Raw genomic sequence first — 23,443 nt, 5'->3', positions numbered from 1 at the left:
ACAGACAGACAGACAGACAGACAGACAGACAGACAGACAGACAGACAGACAGACAGACAGACAGACAGACAGACAGACAGACAGACAGACAGACAGACAGACAGACAGACAGACAGACAGACAGACAGACAGTCACAAACACATCACTGACAGACAGTCACAAACACACATCACTGTCAGACAGTCACACAAACACACATCACTGTCAGACAGTCACACAAACACACATCACTGTCAGACAGTCACACACACACACATCACTGTCAGACAGTCACACACACACACACATCACTGACAGACAGTCACACACACACACACACACATCACTGACAGACAGTCACACACACACACATCACTGACAGACAGTCACAAACACATCACTGACAGATAGTCACAAACACACATCACTGTCAGACAGTTACAAACACACACACACACATCACTGTCAGACAGTCACAAACACACACACACACACACACACACACATCACTGACAGACAGTCACAAACACACATCACTGACAGACAGTTACAAACACACATCACTGTCAGACAGTCACAAACACATCACTGACAGACAGACAGTCACAAACACATCACTGACAGACAGACAGTCACAAACACATCACTGACAGACAGACAGTCACAAACACATCACTGACAGACAGACAGTCACAAACACACACACACACATCACTGTCAGACAGTCACAAACACACACACACATCACTGACAGACAGTCACAAACACACACACACATCACTGACAGACAGTCACAAACACACACACACACACACTGACAGACAGTCACTGACAGACAGTCACAAGACAGACAGTCACAAACACACACACATCACTGACAGACAGACAGTCACAAACACATACTCAATTAGGATTCATGACAGAAAGCATTGCAAATCGAATTAAATCCAACCAGATGTGGTTTTGTGAGAGCTCCATTGTTAGAGGCTGAGTGTGTTTGCACTTTTTGAAACTATTACATCAGCCGGGGCTTGCACCTTGCTATCTACTTTTTTAAATGATGATTTATGGTTGCATAGGAGGAACTGAAACAGTTTGAAGATGCAGAACTACAAAGCCCAATCTTCTCGATAGAAGTCGTGATAAATGTACGCCTTGTGGTGATATCTTGTTCTCTCTCTCCCCATTTGCATACACAAGATGCTGATGGAAATGTTAATATAATAGAAGACATTCTTATCCAAACTGACTTAAGAATAGTGCGTGCATACAAATGTTTGTGTTGCCTTTGAAATGGGTTGAATTTGTACTTGCTTAGTAATCGTTCAGAGAGAAACTTAATGAAAATGAGTCACATATATGTAATCAAATATATAGTTTCCTCTACGTACAGATCTAGGATCAGCTTCCCTTCCCCCGATTCTAACCTTAACCATCAGTGGGAAAAAATGCTAAACTGACCCAAGATCAGCGTCAAGGGGCAATTTCAACCTGCTCCAATTTTACCCAAGGTACGGTCGAGCCTCATTGTTTAACCTCAGACGGTAAAGATGTATGGGTTGTGGATTTCTACTATAGTATAAGAAGTCTTAAAAGTATTCTGGATCAAACAGATGAGATCACTCTGAGCAAAGTGAGATGATTATTCTCTGAGTCAGCCATCATTCAACAAAGTCACTAAGGAATGCGTCCCAAATGGCACCATGTTCCCTATAAACCTCATAGGGCTCTGGTCAGAACTAGTGCACTATGAAGGGAATAGGGTGTCATTTGGGACTGAACCTAAGCTCCTTCTCAAGGTCATCACAAGCTTAGTATCATAAACGTCTCAAATTCCTCTGTAGACTGTCTTCAGAGAAAAGTATGCATGGTGACCTATTTGTTTGTCTTAACTGCTTGTGAAAACAATGCCACTTGAAGGCTATTTGTCATCATCGGAAGATTGGGAGGATGGCAGATAATTGACGTGGCACCTTTTATCTAAGGAGTGTAACTTCACACACATTGTAGGTGACATTTTCTATTTGCTAAAAAGCTCTCGCAGTGTGCATAAAAATATTTGACTAAAAACAGCCATTAAAGTAGATGAGGACACTTATAATCCAGAACAAGTTACAAGGAATAATACAGTTTGGAATTGCATCACGTTCATCCCATACACACACTGTTTAATTTAAATACAGATAAATTCTTACTTCCATTTTATGGATATCATAGAAGATAACATTGAGAGAAGATCAGATTTTAGAAAAATAATTGCAAGTATTGTGAATTATATGGTAATTCTTGTGTACGTCAGCGCAGTTTATCACTGCTTTTTTTTCTTGTTCTGCATACTCTTGTGCACAAACATAATTATTTTTGGTGGCCATTTTGTAATCCGAATACTCCGTTGCGGTGTGGGAGAGGTTAGGCATCTGTTGTGCTCAGATTAAAAAAAGATCAGAAGATCACCACTCCTTTCAATCTAGATATTTCTAAACACAAACTAAATTTACCCTGTGGTATTTTTAGGCCAGAGTAACCATGCCAACAGTGATTGCTCCACTAAATGTTTTGTGATTATGTTGCGGGATTGAGAGGTAATTTGTGGTTTAGTACGGTACTCTGTTTCACCACTTCATTGCTCCAGATCCTATTTTGTTAGGATTATTTTGTTCTTATTGTAGTATTGTAGCCCACTCCCGACCAGTCATGTTATACAGCGCCTGAGTGGTGCAACAGTCTAAGACACTGCATTACAGTGTAAACTGGGTTGCTACAGTTCAATACCTGTGCCAGCCTCAACTGGGAGACCCATGAGATGACTGTAAGTTTTTGGTTTTTCTCCCTCTAAAAACAGAAATAAAATATTCTCTTGAGGCCTCGAACCAGGTCTTCAGTTTTGAAGTCCGCGGACTCAATAACATTAGTTGCAGGCGCCCAAGCGAGATCAGAATCATCGTCGTTCACATTTTCCTCAATGTATTCAGGCACAGGGATTACAGAACAATTAGGCCTATCGTCAGCAAATCTTTGTGTTTTCTGTCTACACACTACCGTTCAAAAGTTTGGGGTCACTTAGATATGTCCTTGTTTTTGAAAGAAAAGCAAATTTTTTTGTCCATTAAAATAACATCAAATTGATCAGAAATACAGTGTATGCATTGTTAATGTTGTACATCACTATTGTAGCTGGAAATGGCAGATTTTCTTATGGTATATCCACATAGACGTACAGAGGCCCATTATCAGCAACCGTCACTCCTGTGTTCCAACGGCACGTTGAGTTAGCTAATCCAATATTATTATTTTTAAAAGGCTAATTGATCATTAGAAAATCCCTTTTTCAAATATGTTAACACAGCTGAAAACTGTTGTCTGAATAAAGATGCAATAAAAAAAACTGACCTTTAGACTCGTTGAGCATCAGCATTTGTGGGTTCGATTACAGGCTCAAAATGTCCAGAAACAAAGACATTTCTTCTGAAACTCATCAGTCTATTCTTGTTCTGAGAAATGAAGGCTATTCCATGCGAGAAATTGCCAAGAAACTGAAGATTTAGTACAAGGCTGTGTACTACTCCCTTCACAGAACAGAGCAAACTGGTTCTAACCAGAATAGAAAGAGGAGTGGGAGGCCCCGGTGCACAACTGAGCAAGAGGACAAGTACATTAGAGTGTTTAGTTTGAGAAACAGACGCCTCACAAGTGCTCAACTGGCAGCTTCACTAAATAGTTCCCGAAAAACACCAGTCTCAACGTCAACAATGAAGAGGCGACTCCGGGATGCTGGCCTTCTAGGCAGAGTTGCAAAGAAAAAGCCATATCTCAGACTGGCCAATAAAAATAAAAAAGATTAAGATGGGCAGAATAACACAGACACTAGATGGAATCCTGCCTAGAAGGCCAGCATCCTGGAATAGCCACTTCACTATTCACATTGAGTCTGGTGTTTTGCGGGTACTATTTAATGAAGCTGCCATTTGAGGACTTATTTCTCAAACAAGACACTCTAATGAACGTGTCCTCTTGCTCAGTTGTGCACCGAGGCCTCCCACTACTACTAAAGTAGCTACAGTGCCTTGCTTAAGTATTCATCCCCCTTCAAGTGTTTCCTGTATTGTTGCATGACAACCTGTACTTTAAATTGATTTGTATTTGGATTTCATGTAGTGGACATACAAAAAAATAGTACAAATTGGTGAAGTGACAAAAATAACTTGTTTAAAAAAATTCAAAAGAATATAAAATGGAAAAGTGGTGTGTGCATATGTATTCCCCTCCTTTGCTATGAATCCCCTAAATAAGATCTGGGGCAACCAATTACCTTCAGAAGTCACATAATTGGTTAAATAAAGTCATGTGTGCAATCTAAGTGTCACATGATCTGTCACATGATCTCAGTATGTACACACCTGTTCTGAAAGGCCCCAGAGTGAGCAACACTACACCACAGATGCTAGGACACCCTCAGTGTTTTCTTAGACCCTGAGGGGGTTTCTCGACCTGCCAATCACATGATGATTAATGGTTGGTGACCTCCAACTTGTGTGAACTGAGAGTTTCTGCTATCGAACACTGCCTCACTGCAAAGGGACATTTCACATATTTTATGGAGATAGGCTTATGTGACAAATAAAATGTGATCTGAATACAACAGGTGTGGACCTTACCGTAAAATGCTTACTTACACCCTTAACCAAAAACGCAGCTCAAGAAATAGAGTTGAAAAAATATTTACTAAATAAACTAAAGTAAAACATTTATAAAAAGTAACACAAAATAACAATAACGAGGCTGTATACAGGGGGTACCGGTACAGTGTCAATGTGTGGGGGTACAGGTTAGTCAAGGTAATTTGTACATGTAGGTTGGGTGTAAAGTGACTACGCATAGATAATACGCAGAGAGTAGCAGCTGAGTAAAAAAAAAGGGGGTGTCAATGTAAACAGTCCGGGTGGCCATTTGAGTAATTGTTCAGCAGGCTTGGGGGTAGAAGCTGTTAAGACACCTTTTGGACCTAGACTTGGCAGTCCAGTGCCGCTTGCCGTGTGGTAGCAGAGAGAACAGTCTATGACTAGGGTGGCTGGAGTCTTTGACAATTTTTAGGGCATTCCTCTGACACCGCTTGGTATAGAGGTCCTGGATGGCAGGAAGCTTGGCCCCAGTGATGTACTGGGCCGTACCCACTACCCTCTGTAGTGCCTTGCGGTCGGAGGCTGAGCAGTTGCCATACCAGGAAGTGATGCAACCAGTCAGGATGCTCTCGTTGCTGCTACTGTAGAAATTTTGGAGGATCTGAGGACCCATGCCAAATCTTTTCAGTCTCCTGTGGGGGAATAGGTTTTGTCGTGCCCTCGTCACGACTGTCTTGGTGTATTTAGACCATGATAGGTTGTTGGTGATGTGGACGCCAAGGAAATTGAAGCTCTCAACCTGCTCAAATCAAATCAAATTTTATTTGTCACATACACAGCCTAGTCGCTACAGCCTCGTCGATGAGAATGGGGGCGTGCTCGGCCCTCCTTTTCTTGTATTCCACTATCATTTTGTTGGTCTTGATCACGTTTTAAGACAGAGGTTGTTGTCCTTGCACCACACGGCCAGGTCTCTGACATCCTCCCTATAGGCGGTCTAATTGTTATCGGTGATCATCCCTACCACTGTTGTGTTGAGAGCAAACTTAATGATGGTGTTGGAGTCATGCCTGGCAATGCAGTCTTGAGTGAACAGGGAGTACAGGACGGGACTGAGCACACACGCCTGATGGGCACCCATGTTGAGGATCAGCATGGTAAATGTGTTGTTGTTACTTACCCTTACCACCTTGGGACGTCCAGTCAGGAAGTCCTGGACCCAGTTGCAGAGGGAGGAGTTTGGTCCCAGGGTCATTAGCTTAGTGATGAGCTTTGAGGGCACTATGGTGTTGAACGCTGAGCTGTAGTCAATGAATAGCATTCGCACAAATGTGTTCCTTTTGTCCAGGTGGTAAAGGGCAGTGTGGAGTCCAATAGAGATTGCATCATCTGTGGATCTGTTGGGGCGGTCTGCAAATTGTTGTGGGTTTAGGGGTTCTGTGAGAATGGTGTTAACCTGTTATGGCTGCAATCCCGATACCGGGATCGATATGACAGCTACCAGTGAAAATAGAGGGCGCCAAAATTCAAACCACAATAATCTCATAATTACAATTCTTAAAACATACATGTGTCTTATATCATCTTAAAATCAATTTTAGTTGTTAATCCCACCAAAGTGTCCAATTTCAAATAGGCTTTCCAGCGAAAGCACCACAAACGATTATGTTAGGTCTCCACCAAACCACAATAAGCACAGCCATTTTCCAGCAAAATATAGCCTCCACAAAAACTATAAATAAAGATAATTCAAGGTTAGTGATTAATTTTATCTTCATCAGATGACACTCATAGGACTTCATGTTACACAATACATGCATGTTTTGTTTGATAAAGTTCATATTTCTATAAAAAAAATCTGAGTTTACATTGGCGCGTTAGATTCACTAGTTCCAAAAACATCAAGTGCATAGCCACATCATTCAACAGAAATACTCATCATAAATGTAGATGATAACATAGTTATACACATGGAATTACAGATATACCTCTCCTTAATGCAACCGCTGTGTCAGAATTCCAAAAAACTTTACGGAAAAATAAATGCATGCAATTATCTGAGACGGCACTCAATTTAAAAACACCACAGCCTCAAAGATGGCATCAACATAAACAAGAAATGACATGATAAATATTCCCTTACCTTTGATGATCTACATCAGAAAGCACTCCAGGAATCCCAGGTCCACAATATATGTTTGTTTTGTTCGAAAATGTCCGTTATTTATATCAAAATACCTTCTTTTGTTAGAGTGTTTGTTATACATATCCAAACGCTAATTCTGGTCAGCGTTATATCGCACAAAACCTCAAAAAGTGATATTACCAGTCGAAGACACATCTCAAACTAAGTACAGAATCAATCATTGGGATGTTTTTAAATATAGCTTCAATAAAGTTCCAACCGGAATATTCTTTCTTGTTTTCGTGAGCAATGGAACGCAAGTGACTACCATGAGGAAAAAGTGGGATCACAAAATGGCTGCTTGATGGACAGCTGATATATTCTGCTCTCATTCACTCCCACAACAACATATAATATATATTGGTGGTTGACATCTAGCTACTCAATACTGCCCCTGCAACCATAAAAAGTTAATGTAATATATGAGTGCTACGGGTCAGTAGTCATTTAGGCAGGTTACCTTAGTGTTCTTGGGCACAGGGACTATGGTGGTCTGCTTGAAACATGTTGGTATTACAGACTCATATTGAAAGATTGAAAATGTCAGTGAAGACACTTGCCAGTTGGTCAGAGCATGCTCGGAGTACACATTCTGGTTATCCATCTGGCCCTGTGGCCTTGTGAATGTTGACCTTTTTTAAAGGTCTTACTCACATCGGCTATGGAGAGTGTGAACACAGTTGTCCGGAACAGCAGATGCTCTCATGCATGCTTCAGTGTTACTTGCCTCGATGCTAGTTTGGAAGGCTTGTGTCACTGGGCAGCTCTCTATGCTGTGCTTCCCTTTGTAGTCTGTAATAGTTTGCAAGCCCTGACACATCCGACAAGCATTGGAGCCGGTGTAGTACGATTCAATCTTAGTCCTGTATTGATGCTTTGCCTGTTTGATAGTTTGTCTTTGGGCATAGAGGGATTTCTTAGAAGTGTCCGGGTTAGTCTCGCACCTTGAAAGCGGCAGCTCTACCCTTTAGCTCAGTGCGGATGTTGCCTGTAATCCATGGCTTCTGTTTGGGGAATGTACGTACAGTCACTGTGGGGGGGGGACGTCATCGATGCCTTTATTGATAAAGCCAGTGACTGATGTGGTGTACTCCACAATGCCATTGGAAGAATCCCGGAACATGTTCCCGTCTGGATAGCAAAACTGTCCTGTAGTTTAGCATCTGCTTCATCTGACCACTTTTTTATAGGCCGAGTCACTGATGCTTCCTGAGGATATTGTCACGCCCTGACGTTAGAGATCCTTTTAATTCTCTATTTGGTTAGGTCAGGGTGTGACTAGGGTGGGCAATCTGTTTTCTATTTCTTTGTTGGCCTGGTATGGTTCCCAATCAGAGGCAGCTGTCTATCGATGTCTCTGATTGGGCATCATATTCAGGCAGCCTTTTCCCACCTGTTGTTTGTGGGATCTTGTTTTTGCGTAGTGCCTGTGAACACTGCATTTACTTCACATTTCGTTTCTTCTGTATTGGTTTTGGTGAGTTTCATTTATTAAAACATGTGGAACTCTACGCACGCTGAGCCTTGGTCCATTCATTCAGACGATCGTGACAGAAGATCCCACCACAACTGGACCAAGAAGCATGCCCGGGAGGAGATGGCATCCTGATCTTTGGAGGAGGTCGAGGAGAGAATATCCTGGACTTGGGAGGAAGTCTTGGCAAGACACGAAAGCCTGCCAGGGAAGCAGGCAGAACTTGCGAAGGAGCAACAACAACGACACCAGAGGTTCGGGACCACGACGACAGACCAAAGGACCACCTGAATTTTTTTGCGGGGGGACACAGGGTGGTCGGTGGTGCCGAGGGGTGAACCAGAGACAACCTGGGAGGAGGTAGAGACGTGGTTGGTCGACCCAGGGAGAGTGCCAGAACCCACCTGGGAGTCAATAGAACAGTGCGAGAAGGTGATACCGTGTCTGTCCCAGGGCTTCCTGTGAGTATCCAGAGCAGGAACGCAGGCGTTCGTTGTCTCTGATTGGGGATCATATTTAGTCTTTTCCCACCTGTTGTTTGTGGGGTCTTGTTTTTGTGTAGTGCCTGTGAACACTGCATTGACTTCACGTTTTGTTTGTTCAGTATTGGTTTTGGTGAGTTTAATTTATTAAAACATGTGGAACTCTTACGCACGCTGTGCCTTGTTCCATTCATTCAGACGATCGTTACAGATATAATTATGGTCAGGTGGTCTACAAATGTTTTCCCCTCTGGTTGCACATTTAACATGCTGATAGTAATTAGATAAAACTGATTTAAGTTTCCCTGCGTTCCCCGACCAGGAGCGCCGCCTCTGGGTGAACATTTTCCTGTTTGATTATGGCGGTATACAGCTCATTGAGTGTGGTTTTAGTGCCAGCATCGGTCTGTGGTGTTATATAGACAGCTATGAAAAATATAGATGAAAACTCTCTAGGTAGATATTGTGGTCTACAGTTTATCATGAGATACTCTACCTCAGGCTAGAAAAACCTTGAGACTTCCTTAGATATAGTGCACCAGCTGTTGTTTACAAATATGCATTGACCCCCGCCCTGTGTCTTGCCAGAGGCTGCTGTTCTGTCCTGCCGATAGAGTGTATAACCCGCTAGCTGTATGTTCTTAATGTCGTCGTTCAGCCACGACTCTGTGAAATATAAGATATTGCAATTTTTTATGTCCCATTGGTAGGATATACGTGCTTTCAGTTCGTCCCATTTATTTTCCAGTGATTGAACGTAAACTACCAGGATGGAAGGCAAAGGCAGATTAGCCACTCGTTGCCTGATCCTCAAAAGGCACCCCAATCTTTTTCAACGAAATCTCAGTTTTCTTCTCCAGCCAATAACGGCAATCTGGACCTGGTCAGGTGTCTGCGTTATATCCCTCCTGCCTGACTCATTGAAGAAAAACTCTGTCTAATCTGAGGTGAGTAATCTTAGTTCTGATGTGAAGCTCTTTTCAGTCACGAGACGGTAGCAGCAACATTATGTACAAAACAAGTTACGAACAATAGGAAAAAAACTAACAAAATAACATGGTTGGTTAAGAGCCGATAAGAATGGCAGCCATCCCCTCTGGCACCATCACAACATAATCTGGGTGTCAGTATTGGGGGAGAAAAGTAGTTGACTGTCATCCATAGCAATGATAAGAGAGGCCATGTGAGGACAGAGCCGAGTTACTTCATCTTTAGAGAAAAGATGAGCGGTTCAAGAACTGAGCCCTGGGTGACACCAGTAGTGAGAGCACATGGTGCCAACACAGATCCTCTCAATGTCCGGTAGTATGCAATCCAGGAATGTATAGAGCCTGAGAGGTTGGAGCTGTGAATCTGATGGTTCACGGTGTCGAAGGCAGCGGACTGATCCAGGAGGATGAAAGCAGTCCGCTTTGGCAGAGTGCAGAACATATTTGCCACAGAGGAATGTGCTCTCGTGTAGCCACCTTGAAGCTTGACTGGTTAGGGTCAAGAAGATCGTTGTGAAAGCGATAAAGGGAAAGTGGGTCAGAGACAGTATGCTCAAGGGTTTTGGAAAGAAAAGAAAGAAGGAATACAGGTCTCAGATGAGTCGAGTGTTGTTTTTTTGAGGAGGGGAGCGACTTGGGTAATTTTTAAATCAGAAGGAACACAGCCAGTGGTCAGGGATGAGTTGATGAGGGAAGTGAGGATTGAGAGAATGTCTCCAGAGATGGTCTGGAGAAGGGAGGGGATGGTGTCAGTGAGCAGGTTGTCGGGCTGCAACTCACAGGATTTCATCTGGCGAGAGAGGGGAGAAAGAGGTCAAGGCGTAAGGTAGTTTCTGTGTGAGTGGGACCAGTGGACTCAATAGACTGAGGGAATGAGGAGCGGCTGTCGTCAACCTTTTTTTGAAAGTGGTTGACAAAGTTATCCACAGAGAGGGAGGAGAAAGTGGAGAAAACTTTTCCAGGGTTGAAATTTCGAGTGGTAGAAAGTGGCTTTAGCAATGGATATAGACCAAGAGAAGGTAGAGGGAGTGAAAGGTTTTCCTCCATTTCCACTCAGCTACCTGAAGCCCTGTTCTGTTAGCATGCAGAGAGTCACTTAGCCACGGAGTGGGAAGGGAAGGTCGGGCCAGCTGGGAGGAAAGGGGACAGTGAGAGTTAAAGGATGCAGAAAGGGAGGAGACTAGGATCAAAGAGGCAGCATCAGGAAACAGGAGGGAGAAGGATTTAGCAGAAGTAAGAGCGGATAGGATAGAAGAGGAGAGAGTAGCAGGAGCAAGAAAGTGAAGATTGTGGTGACGCATGACCATCTGGGTAGGGCCTGAGTGGGTAGGGTTGGTGGAGAGATGGTGAGAAAAGGAAACAAAGTAGTTAGCAGAGACATGGCGGGGGGTTGCAGTGGGAAAACAGCCTGTTTTCAAGCATATTGCCTGCCTTGTGAGTGGGAGATGACTGGGAAAGGGTGAAGTCCAAAGGGGAAAGGAGTGGGAAAAAAAAGATGTGGAAGGAGTTGATTTGAAGTCTGACATCGGGAGGTTAATCTCATTGAGGAACTTTCCATGGGCACCTGGTGGGCAACAGATGACAACAATGTTATGCTTGAGTGGAGAAGTGACAGTGACAGCATTGAATTCAAATGAGGAGATAGACAGGTGAACTGCAGAGGTGTGTGTGTGTGTGTGTGTTTAATCTGCATGGGTGTGTGTAGGTGGAATTGAGCAGGAGGGATCGTACCACTCTACTCAACAGAATGCCCCCAGGCCTCGGGTACAGAGATAGATGAAGAATGACATTTTAAATAGTATGCATTATTAATAAGAGGAGCACTGTGAGAAAAAGTCTAGTGTTGAACAGAACCTGCCAGCACACTTCTCGACTTCCCAATATCATAAAATGGGAAAAAAAACTCAGCTTGTACTGTCTCGCAAAATGTAGAAAGCAATTTAGAACTTTTCAAAGGGGTCTGTCTGTAAGGTATGTTTCCGAACCGCAAAATTAAACACTAGGACATTGAAAACAACTTCATATTAACTGAGTATACAAAATATTAAGAACATCTGCTCTTTCCATGACAGACTATCCAGGTAAAGTTCTGATACTGTATTGATGTCACTTCAATCAGTGTAGATGAAGGGGAGGAGACAGGTTAAAGAAGGATTTTTAAACCTTGAGACATGGATTGTGTATGTGTGCCATTCATAGGGTGAATGGGCAAGACAAAAGGTTGAGATAACTTTGAACGGGGTATGGTAGAAGGTGCCAGGCACACTGGTTTGTGTCAAGAACTGCGACGCTTCTGGGTTTCTCATGCTCAACCGTTTCCCGTGTGCATCAACAATAGTCCACCATCCAGACATCCAGCCAACTTGACACAACTGTGGGAAGCATTGGAGTCAACATAGGCCAGCATCCCTGTGGAACGAATTTGACACCTTGTAGAGTTCAGCCCTGACGAATTGAGGCTCTGAGGGCAGAAGGGGGGTGTGCAATTCAATATTATGAAGGTGTTCCTAATGTTTGGTATACTTAGTGTAGATGGTCAAACCAGTCTTTAAAAAAAACACAGGTCTTTTACCTGCACTAGTAACAAAATGGCTAACAAAGTCGTTTTGGCTTTGCTCTTGCCAGAACTCTCTCTAATTTCATTAATATGATTGCCAGTCTGTCACAGGTGTGCTGCTGCAAATGTTCCTGATAATAAGGATGATATAAATATAAGATTTTATGCCATTTAGCAGACGTTTTATTCCAGATAAACGTAGTCAAATTTGCATACATTTTGTAAAGGTGGCCCCAGCGGGAATTGAACCCACAACACCTGGCAAACCCACCACCACTGCTTCAAATGGTCCTCCAGGCCTTTAGGGGGCACCTCACTTTCACCTTTTTAAAAGCTTGTCATGTATAGTGGAGCTCGCTGGCACCAGAAGTGTGGACCACACAAGCATCCTTTTAGTCAGGATTCACAAGCTGCCAGGCCCATTGGACACATTTTGTTACATTTCAGCCGTATTCACTCTGCACACAATACCAAGTAATGATGAAGCAAAAACTGGTTTTTAGACATTTATGCATAAAAAATAAATAAGTATTTCAGACCCTTTACTCAGTACTTTGTTGAAGCACCTTTTGGCAGCGATTACAGTCTCAAGTCTTCTTGGGTATGACGCTTATTGCTTGGCAGACCTGTATTTGGGAAGTTTCACCCATTCTTCTCTGCAGATCCTCTCAAGCTGTCAGGTTGGATGAGGAGCGTCGGTGCACAGCTATTTTCAGGTCTCTCCAGAGATATTAGATCGGTTTCAAGACTAGGCTCTGGCTGGGCCACTCAAGGACATTCAGAGACTTGTCCTGAAGCCACTCCTGCATTGTGTTGGCTGTGTGCTTAGGGTCGTTGTCCTGTTGGAAGGTGAAACTTTACCCCAGTCTGAGGTCCTGAGTACTCTGGAGCAGGTTTTCACCTAGGACCTCTTTTTAATTTGATGCTGTTGACCTGGATCACTGGTTGCTGTGGAAAAGGAGGTCAAAAGGGGGGTGAGTGTAACCGATGTGAAATAGCTAGCTAGTTAGCGGTGATGCGCACTAATAGCGTTTCAATCAGTGACATCACTCGCTTTGAGACCTTGCAGATAAAGGGGAACCACTACCTCAAGGGCCATGGCTTTTGTGGAGTGATTGATAACGATGCTTCCTGGGTGTCAGTTGTTGATGTGCAGAGGGTCCCTGGTTCAAGCCCGGGTATGGGCGAGGGGACGGACTAAATTCTATACTGTTACATTGTAATTTGCTCCGTTCATCTTTCCCTCGACCCTGACGTGTCTCCCAATCCCTGGTGCTGAAAATCATCCCCACAGCATGATGCTGCCACCACCATGCCTCACCATAGGGATGGTACCAGGTTTCCTCCAGACGTGACCCTGGGCATTCAGGTCAAAGAGTTCAACCTTGGTTGCATCAGACCGGAGAATCTTGTTTCTCATGGTCTGAGACTCTTTAGGTGTCTTTTGGCAAACTCCAATCAGGCTGACATTTTACTGCATTTTACTGAAGAGTGGCTTTGTCTGGCAACTCTAAAAGTCTAACTGGTGGTGCTGCTGAGATGGTTGTCCTTATAGAAGGTTCTCCCATCTCCACGAGGAGCTATGGAGCTCTATCAAAATTACCATTGGGTTCTTGGTCACAGGTGTGTGCCTTTCCAAATCATGTCCAATCAATTGAATTTACCACAGGTGGACTCCAATCAAGTTGTAGAAACATCTTAAGGATGTTCATTTGAAACAGAATGAGTTTGATCTTCAAGAATAGGACTGGGATATATGGAAGATTATGCCAGGCCTAATTATTTTCCATGGAGGGCCACATTAGAATATGCACTGCTCCAAAAAAATAAAGGGAACACTAAAATAACACATCCTCGATCTGAATGAATGAAATATTCTTATTAAATACTTTTTTCTTGACATCGTTGAATGTGCTGACAAAAATCACACAAATTATAAATGGAAATCAAATGTATCAACCCATGGAGGTCTGGATTTGGAGTCACTCACTCACCACACTACAGGCTGATCCAACTTTGATGTAATGTCCTTAAAACAAGTCAAAATGGGGCTCAGTAGTGTGTGTGGCCTCCACGTGCCTGTATGACCTCCCTACAATGCCAAGGGCATGCTCCTGATGAGGTGACGGATGGTCTCCTGAGGGATCTCCTCCCAGACCTGGACGAAAGCATCCGCCAACTCCTGGACAGTCTGTGGTGGATGGAGCGAGACATGATGTCCCAGATGTGCTCAAATGGATTCAGGTCTGGGGAACGGGCGGGCCAGTCCATAGCATCAATGCCTTCCTCTTGCAGGAACTGCTGACACACTCCAGCCACATGAGGTCTAGCATTGTCTTGCATTAGGAGGAACCCAGGGCCAACAGGACCAGCATATGGTCTCACAAGGGGTCTGAGGATCTCATCTCAGTACCTAATGGCAGTCAGGCTACCTCTGGCGGGCACATGGAGGGCTGTGCGGCTCCCCAAAGAAATGCCACCCCACACCATGACTGACCCACCGCCAAACCGGTCATGCTGGATGATGTTGCAGGCAGCAGAACATTCTCCACAGCGTCTCCAGACTCTGTCACGTCTGTCACATGTGCTCTGTGTGAACCTGCTTTCATCTGCACAGGGCGCCAGTGGCGAATTTGCCAATCTTGGTGTTCTCTGGCAAATACCAAACGTCCTGCACGGTGTTGGGCTGTAAGCCCAACCCCCACCTGTGTACGTCGGGCCCTCATACCACCCTCATGGAGTCTGTTTCTGACTGTTTGAGCAGACACATGCACATTTATGGCCTGCTGGAGGTCATTTTGCAGGGCTCTGGCAGTGCTCCTCCTGCTCCTCCTTGCACAAAGGCAGAGGTAGTGGTCCTGCTGCTGGGTTGTTGCCCTCCTACGTTCTCCTCCACGTCTCCTGATGTACTGGCCTGTCTCCTGGTAGCGCCTCCATGCTCTGGACACTACGCTGACAGACACAGCAAACCTTCTTCCCACAGCTCGCATTGATGTGTCATCCTGGATGAGCTGCACTACCTGAGCCACTTGTTTATTTTTTACATTTTTATTTCACCTTTATTTAACCAGGTAGGCTAGTTGAGAACAAGTTCTCATTTGCAACTGCGACCTGGCCAAGATAAAGCATAGCAGTGTGAACAGACAACACAGAGTTATACATGGAGTAAACAATTAACAAGTCAATAATACAGTAGAAAAAAGGAGAGTCTATATACATTGTGTGTAAAAGGCATGAGGAGGTAGGCGAATAATTACAATTTTGCAGATTAACAGAGTGATAAATGATCAGATGGTCATGTACAGGTATAGATATTGGTGTGCAAAAGAGCAGAAAATAAAATAAATAAAAACAGTATGGGGATAAGGTAGGTAAAAATGGGTGGCTATTTACCGATAGACTATGTAGAGCGGCAGCGATCGGTTAGCTGCTCAGATAGCAAATGTTTGAAGTTGGTGAGGGAGATAAAAGTCTCCAACTTCAGCGATTTTTGCAATTCGTTCCAGTCACAGGCAGCAGAGAACTGGAAGGAAAGGCGGCCAAATGAGGTGTTGGCTTTAGGGATGATCAGTGAGATACACCTGCTGGAGCGCGTGTTACGGGTGGGTGTTGCCATCGTGACCAGTGAACTGAGATAAGGCGGAGCTTTACCTAGCATGGACTTGTAGATGACCTGGAGCCAGTGGGTCTGGCGACGAATATGTAGCGAGGGCCAGCCGACTAGAGCATACAGGTCGCAGTGGTGGGTAGAATAAAGGTGCTTTAGTGACAAAACGGATGGCACTGTGATAACTGGATGCAGTTTTTCTGAGTAGAGTGTTGGAAAAAAATTTGTAGATGACATCGCCGAAGTCGAGGATCGGTAGGATAGTCAGTTTTACTAGGGTAAGTTTGGCGACATGAGTGAAGGAGGCTGTGTTTCGGAATAGAAAGCAGACTCTTGATTTGATTTTCGATTGGAGATGTTTGATATGAGTCTGGAAGGAGAGTTTACAGTCTAGCCAGACACCTAGGTACTTGTAAATGTCCACATATTCAAGGTCGGAACCATCCAGGGTGATGATGCTGGTCAGGCAGCGAACGGTTGAAAAGCAGGCATTTGGTTTTACTAGTGTTTAAGAGCAGTTGGAGGCCACGGAAGGAGTGTTGTATGGCATTGAAGCTCGTTTGGAGGTTAGATAGCACAGTGTCCAAGGACGGTCCGGAAGTATATAGAATGGTGTCGTCTGCGTAGAGGTGGATCAGGGAATGGCCCGCAGCAAGAGCAACATCATTGATATATACAGAGAAAAGAGTCGGCCCGAGACTTGAACCCTGTGGCACCCCCATAGAGACTGCCAGAGGACCGGACAGCATGCCCTCTGATTTGACACACTGAACTCTGTCTGCAAAGTAATTGGTGAAACAGGCAAGGCAGTCATCCGAAAAACCGAGGCTACCGAGTCTGCCGATAAGAATATGGTGATTGACAGAGTCCAAAGCCTTGGCAAGGTCGATGAAGACGGCTGCACAGTACTGTCTTTTATCGATGGCGGTTATGATATCGTTTAGTACCTTGAGCGTGGCTGAGGTGCACCCGTGACCGGCTCGGAAACCAGATTGCACAGCGGAGAAGGTACGGTGGGATTCGAGATGGTCAGTGACCTGTTTGTTGACTTGGTTTTCGAAGACCTTAGATAGGCAGGGCAGGATGGATAGGATGGCTATAGTTCTGTAACAGTTTGGGTCCAGGGTGTCTCCCCCTTTGAAGAGGGGGATGACTGCGGCAGCTTTCCAATCCTTGGGGATCTCAGACGATATGAAAGAGAGGTTGAACAGGCTGGTAATATCGAATCAAATTTTATTTGTCACATACACATGGTTAGCAGATGTTAATGCGAGTGTAGCGAAATGCTTGTGCTTCTAGTTCCGACAATGCATTAATAACCAACAAGTAATCTAACTAACAATTCCAAAACTACTGTCTTATACACAGTGTAAGGGGATAAAGAACATGTACATAAGGATATATGAATGAGTGATGGTACAGAGCAGCATAGGCAAGATACAGTAGATGGTATCGAGTACAGTATATACATATGAGATGAGTATGTAAACAGTGGCATAGTTAGTGGCTAGTGATACATGTATTACATAAGGATGCAGTCGATGATAAAGAGTACAGTATATACGTATGCATATGAGATGAATAATGTAGGGTAAGTAACATTATATAAGGTAGCATTGTTTAAAGTGGCTAGTGATATATTTACATAATTTCCCATCAATTCCCATTATTAAAGTGGCTGGAGTTGAGTCAGTGTCAGTGTCAGTGTGTTGGCAGCAGCCACTCAATGTTAGTGGTGGCTGTTTAACAGTCTGATGGCCTTGAGATAGAAGCTGTTTTTCAGTCTCTCGGTCCCAGCTTTGATGCACCTGTACTGACCTCGCCTTCTGGATGATAGCGGAAGGCATGGCCAGCCGTTGAGAAATGCTTGTTGAAGTTTTCGATAATCATGGGTTTATCGGTGGTGACCGTGTTACCTAGCCTCAGTGCAGTGGGCAGCTGGGAGGAGGTGCTCTTGTTCTCCATGGACTTCACAGTGTCCCAGAACTTTTTGGAGTTGGAGCTACAGGATGCAAACTTCTGCCTGAAGAAGCTGGCCTTAGCTTTCCTGACTGACTGCGTGTATTGGTTCCTGACTTCCCTGAACAGTTGCATATAGCGGGGACTGTTCGATGCTATTGCAGTCCGCCACAGGATGTTTTTGTGCTGGTCGAGGGCAGTCAGGTCTGGAGTGAACCAAGGGCTATATCTGTTCTTAGTTCTGCATTTTTTGAACGGAGCATGCTTATCTAAAAATGGTGAGGAAGTTACTTTTAAAAGAATGACCATGCATCCTCAACTGACGGGATGAGGTCAATGTCCTTCCAGGATACCCGGGCCAGGTCGATTAGAAAGGCCTGCTCACAGAAGTGTTTTAGGGAGCGTTTGACAGTGATGAGGGGTGGTCGTTTGACTGCGGCTCCGTAGCGGATACGGGCAATGAGGCAGTGATCGCTGAGATCCTGGTTGAAGACAGCGGAGGTGTATTTGGAGGGACAGTTGGTCAGGATGACATCTATGAGGGTGACCTTGTTTACAGATTTAGGGTTGTACCTGGTGGGTTCCTTGATGATTTGTGTGAGATTGAGGGCATCTAGCTTAGATTTTAGGACTGCCGGGGTGTTAAGCATATCCCAGTTTAGGTCACCTAACAGAACAAACTCTGAAGCTAGATGGGGGGCGATCAATTCACAAATGGTGTCCAGGGCACAGCTGGGAGCTGAGGGGGGTCGGTAGCAGGCAGCAACAGTGAGCGACTTATTTCTGGAGAGAGTAATTGTTTTAATTAGTAGTTTGAACTGTTTGGCTATGGACCTGGAAAGTATGACATTACTTTGCAGGCTATCTTTGCAGTAGACTGCAACTCCTCCCCCTTTGGCGGTTCTATCTTGACGGAAAATGTTATAGTTGGGTATGGAAATCTCCGAATTTTTGGTGGCCTTCCTGAGCCAGGATTCAGACACGGCAAGGACATCAGGGTTAGCAGAGTGTGCTAAAGCAGTGAGTAAAACAAACTTAGGGAGGAGGCTTCTGATGTTGACATGCATGAAACCAAGGCTTTTTCGATCACAGAAGTCAACAAATAAGGGTGCCTGGGGACATGCAGGGCCTGGGTTTAGACTTTGTCTCATGCTACCACTAGAGTGAAAGCACCACCAGCATTCAAAAGTGACCAAAACATCAGCCAGGAAGCATAGGAACTGAGAAGTGGTCTGTGGTCACCACCTGCAGAACCACTCCTTTATTGGGGGTGTCTTGCTAATTGCCTATAATTTACACCTGTTGTCTTTACCATTTGCACAACAGCATGTGAAATGTATTGTCAATCAGTGACACTTTCATTTCACAGAAGTGTGATTGACTTGGAGTTACATTGTGTTGTTTAGGTGTTCCCTTTATTTTTTAGAGCAGTGTATTTTTGCCATCGCGGGCCAGAATCTTATTACAGGATTGTACATCGTGTGTTGACAGATATATCTACTGTATATCACATCCAGATAGGCTACTTATTTAACTTTTTTTGCATACACAAAAATAAACCACATCCATGTTCTCCTTTTGGAAGGTATTTTCATTATTAAACATACAATGACGTATACGGGGCGAAAAGTTCACTGTGCATTCAGCACCACAGACAAATATTTAACGGGTATGCACAAAAGCACAAGAAAGAGAGAGAGCTAACCATTACATTGAAACTACTCAATCAGTGTCAGGAGTGAAGTTTCTGATAGGCATTGACTAGAGCAGTGAAGTCAGGTATAGTTTCTGACGTCGCTATGCACAGGATTGCTGAGAGGTTAGTCAGTAAGAGGTGATCTGTGCCTTGAGTTGTTATACTGCATTTCATCACTTAAAATGTCTGTCCACATACATAGGTTGACCCAAACAGTTCAGTCATGTCCAAAAGTTTGTTGATGTTACTATGGAAAACTGAAGTATAATTAAGTATAATTAAATTAAGTATAATTAAAAGCATTTCATAAGTGTCAAAGGCTTTTATTGATAATTACATGAAGTTGATGCAAAGAGTCAATATTTGCAGTGTTGACCCTTCTTTTTCAAGACCTTTGCAATCCGCCCTGGCAAGCTGTCAATTAACTTCTGGGCCACATCCTGACTGACGGGCAGCCCATTCTTGCATAATCAATGCTTCGAGTTTGTCAGAATTTGTGGGTTTTTGTTTGTCCACCCGCCTCTTGTGGATTGACCACAAGTTCTCATTTGGATTAAGGTCTGGGGAGTTTCCTGGACATGGACGCAAAATATTGATGTTTTGTTCCCTGAGCCACTTAGTTATCACTTTTGCCTTATGGCAAGGTGCTCCATCATGCTGGAAATGGCATTGTTCATCACCAAACTCTTCCTGGATGCTTAGGTGAAGTTGCTCTCGGAGGATGTGTTGGTACCATTCTTTATTCATGGCTTTGTTCTTAGGCAAAATTGTGATTGAGCCCACTCCCTTGGCTGAGAAGCAACCCCACACATGAATGGTCTCAGGATGGTTTACTGTTGGCATGACACAGGACTGATGGTAGCGCTCACCTTGTCTTCTCCGGACAAGCTTTTTTCTGGATAACCCAAACAATCGGAAATCAAATCAAATCAAATGTATTTATATAGCCCTTCGTACATCAGCTGATATCTCAAAGTGCTGTACAGAAACCCAGCCTAAAACCCCAAACAGCAAGCAATGCAGGTGTAGAAGCACGGTGGCTAGGAAAAACTCCCTAGAAAGGCCAAAACCTAGGAAGAAACCTAGAGAGGAATCAGGCTATGTGGGGTGGCCAGTCCTCTTCTGGCTGTGCCGGGTGGAGATTATAACAGAACATGGCCAAGATGTTCAAATGTTCATAAATGACCAGCATGGTCGTATAATAATAATAATAATAAGGCAGAACAGTTGAAACTGGAAAGGGGATTCAGAGAAAATGACTTTACCCCAGTCCTCAGCAGTCCAATTCCTGTACCTTTTGCAGAATATCAGCCTGTCCCTGATGTTTTTCCTGGAGAGAAGTGGCTTCTTTGCTGCCCTTCTTGACACCAGGCCATCCTCCAAAAGTCTTTGCCTCACTGTGCGTGCAGATGCACTCACACCTGCCTGCTGCCATTCCTGAGCAAGCGCTTTACTGGTGGTGCCCCGATCCCGCAGCTGAATCAACTTTAGGAGATGGTCCTGGCGCTTGCTGGACTTTCTTTGGCGCCCTCAAGCCTTCTTCACAACAATTGAACCACTCTCCTTGAAGTTCTTGATGATCCGATAAATGGTTGATTTAGATCTTACTGGCAGCAATATCCTTGCCTGTGAAGCCCTTTTTGTGCAAATCAATGATGACGGCACATGTTTCCGTGCAGGTAACCATGATTTACAGAGGAAGAACAATGATTCCAGGCACCACCCTGCTTTTGAAGCTTTCAGTCTGTTATTCTTACTCAATCAGCATCTCCAGCCTTGTCCTCGTCAACACTCACACCTGTGTTAACGAGAGAATCATTGACATGTTGTCAGCTGGTCCTTTGCTGGCAGGGCTGAAATGCAGTGGAAAAGTTTTTTGGGGGATTCATTTAATTTGCATGGCAAAGAGGGACTTTGCAGTTAATTGCAATTCATCTGATCACTCTTCATAACATTCTGGAGTATATACAAATTGCCATCATGCAAACTGAGGCAGCAGACTTTGTGAAAATTAATAGTTGTGTCATTCTCAAAACTTGGCCACGACTGTACAAACATCTCCTGAGCATGACTGCTAACATTTGGAAAGTTTTGTTTATCAAGAGATGCATAGAACCTCGTCAGTGACATTGGAGAACTATTCAAAACAATCACTGTATCACCCTGAAGATTGATAAACTCAAGTTGCAGGTCAATCCACATTGAAGTTGAAAGGAGGGGAAACCAACAGCATGTCATTTTCCAACGCTTTGAAATCTTCAAAACGCAGAGAAAAGTCATTGTTCAAAGCACGCAGCAGCGATGTATACTTCTCCCGCTGGTCATCTGATAGGGAAAAGACTAGTAATGTCAGAAGTTGGGTGAGATTGTTGGCTTCTACTTAGCGGGTCAGGAGCAGTAATTTTCCCTTGATGGCTATGACAAGGCTGTACATCTGAGGTGCAAAAAGGCCCTTCCCTTTTAGTTTGGAATTCAGTTTATTCATGAGGGTCATGATGTCCACGGTGAAGGCAAAATCAGCCAACCATTCTTTATCTTGCAGTTGAGAATCTCCGACTTCAGGTCCCACACCCTGTTAAGCACCTTCCCCAAACTCAGCCGCCTCACGTTTGTGTGGTAGGGGAAATCTGCATGACCCGACTCTGTCTCTTCCAACAGTGAGACAATTCTGCTCTTGTGAAGTTTACCACTTTAGTGACTGTATTCACAACATGGCTCATTTTCAGAACACATTTACAGAGCACCTTCTGATGAATAATGCAATGTGGGAAAATAATTTTCTGATCTGGGTTCAGCTACTTGATCTTGTATCCTTATCAAAAGGCCAACGTTTTTTCCTTTCAAGTTTGGGCACCCATCGGTCACACTGGATAACTTTTCAAAACTGCCACAAACTTATTAACATCCTCCAATAAATCTTTCCCTGTGGTTGTGCTCTTCATTGACTGCACTGAAGCCAGCTCCTCTGTAATTTCAAAGTCTGGGGTTATGCCTCTTAAGAATATCAACAACTGTACTGTGTCAGGTGCATCACTGCTCTCAACCAGGGCCAAGGAGAAATAGGTGAAATTCTTTACCTTGTCTTTCAAGTGTTGTTCCATATTCTCTGCGGTGTCCTCAACACGCCGTGCCACTGTTCGTCTTGACAGAGAAACAGTTTTCAAACAGGTCTTTCTTGTAGGGGCAAAGTATTGCTGCAGAGTCAATTAAACATTCTTAAAGAATTTGCTCTCAGCGAATGGCTTGCTATGTTTAACAATCTTGTGGGACAGTATATAGCTAGCTCTTGAAATTACGTCGTTTGCTGAAGGCAGTTTTGTGAAAAGTCCTTGCTGCTTTTGCAGCTGAGAAAGCAACTCTTTCAATGCACTTGCCCTCTGCTCAGCAGACATATTCCTATATTTCTTTGCCTGCTTCGTCTGGAAGTGTCGGAACAGTTGTAGTCTTTCAAAACAGCGATGCTCACTACGCACACTAAACACACAGCTTTCCCTGATACCTCAATAAATAAATATTTAGATGTCCACTATTGCTGGAACACCCTACATTCATTCATTGTCTGCTTTCCTGTTCTTTGAAATCTTTGGAGAATTTGTTTTTGCACAATTTCTAGCTAGCTACTATTTGTAACTGTGACGTGTGTCTCAGTCACTCTGTCCTCGTGCAGTTGTTATTTATGCGTGCCTTCAAAATAAATGTCCCACAAGTGGTGGGAGTTAAATCATTACACAAAGGTGAGTATTCACTGGGCTTTTAATTTGAATAACAAATATGTTTTTTGTGATTTTTTTTTGTGATCTGAGCATGATTCCGGAGGTCGTATTGAATCAGGTCGCGGGACGGCCTTTGCCCAGGCCTGGATTAGGCTAATTGAGCATGACCCTAAACCTAAGGA

At 43.9% G+C, this 23,443-nt stretch overlaps 1 protein-coding gene across 1 annotated transcript in view; it reads right to left on the bottom strand.

Annotated features, from left to right (window-relative positions):
• The window catches only part of LOC118357574 (pro-neuregulin-3, membrane-bound isoform-like), a 275,876-nt gene that overhangs the window by 213,774 nt on the left and 38,659 nt on the right, over nt 1-23,443 (bottom strand). The gene's annotated exons all lie outside the window — the stretch shown is intronic.

Source organism: Oncorhynchus keta, chromosome 24 (genome assembly GCF_023373465.1).
Source record: "Oncorhynchus keta strain PuntledgeMale-10-30-2019 chromosome 24, Oket_V2, whole genome shotgun sequence".
Classification (NCBI taxonomy): Eukaryota; Metazoa; Chordata; class Actinopteri; order Salmoniformes; family Salmonidae; genus Oncorhynchus; species Oncorhynchus keta.
The sequence above is the reverse complement of the archived record's forward strand: the minus strand, read 5'-3'. Positions and strand labels throughout refer to the sequence as shown.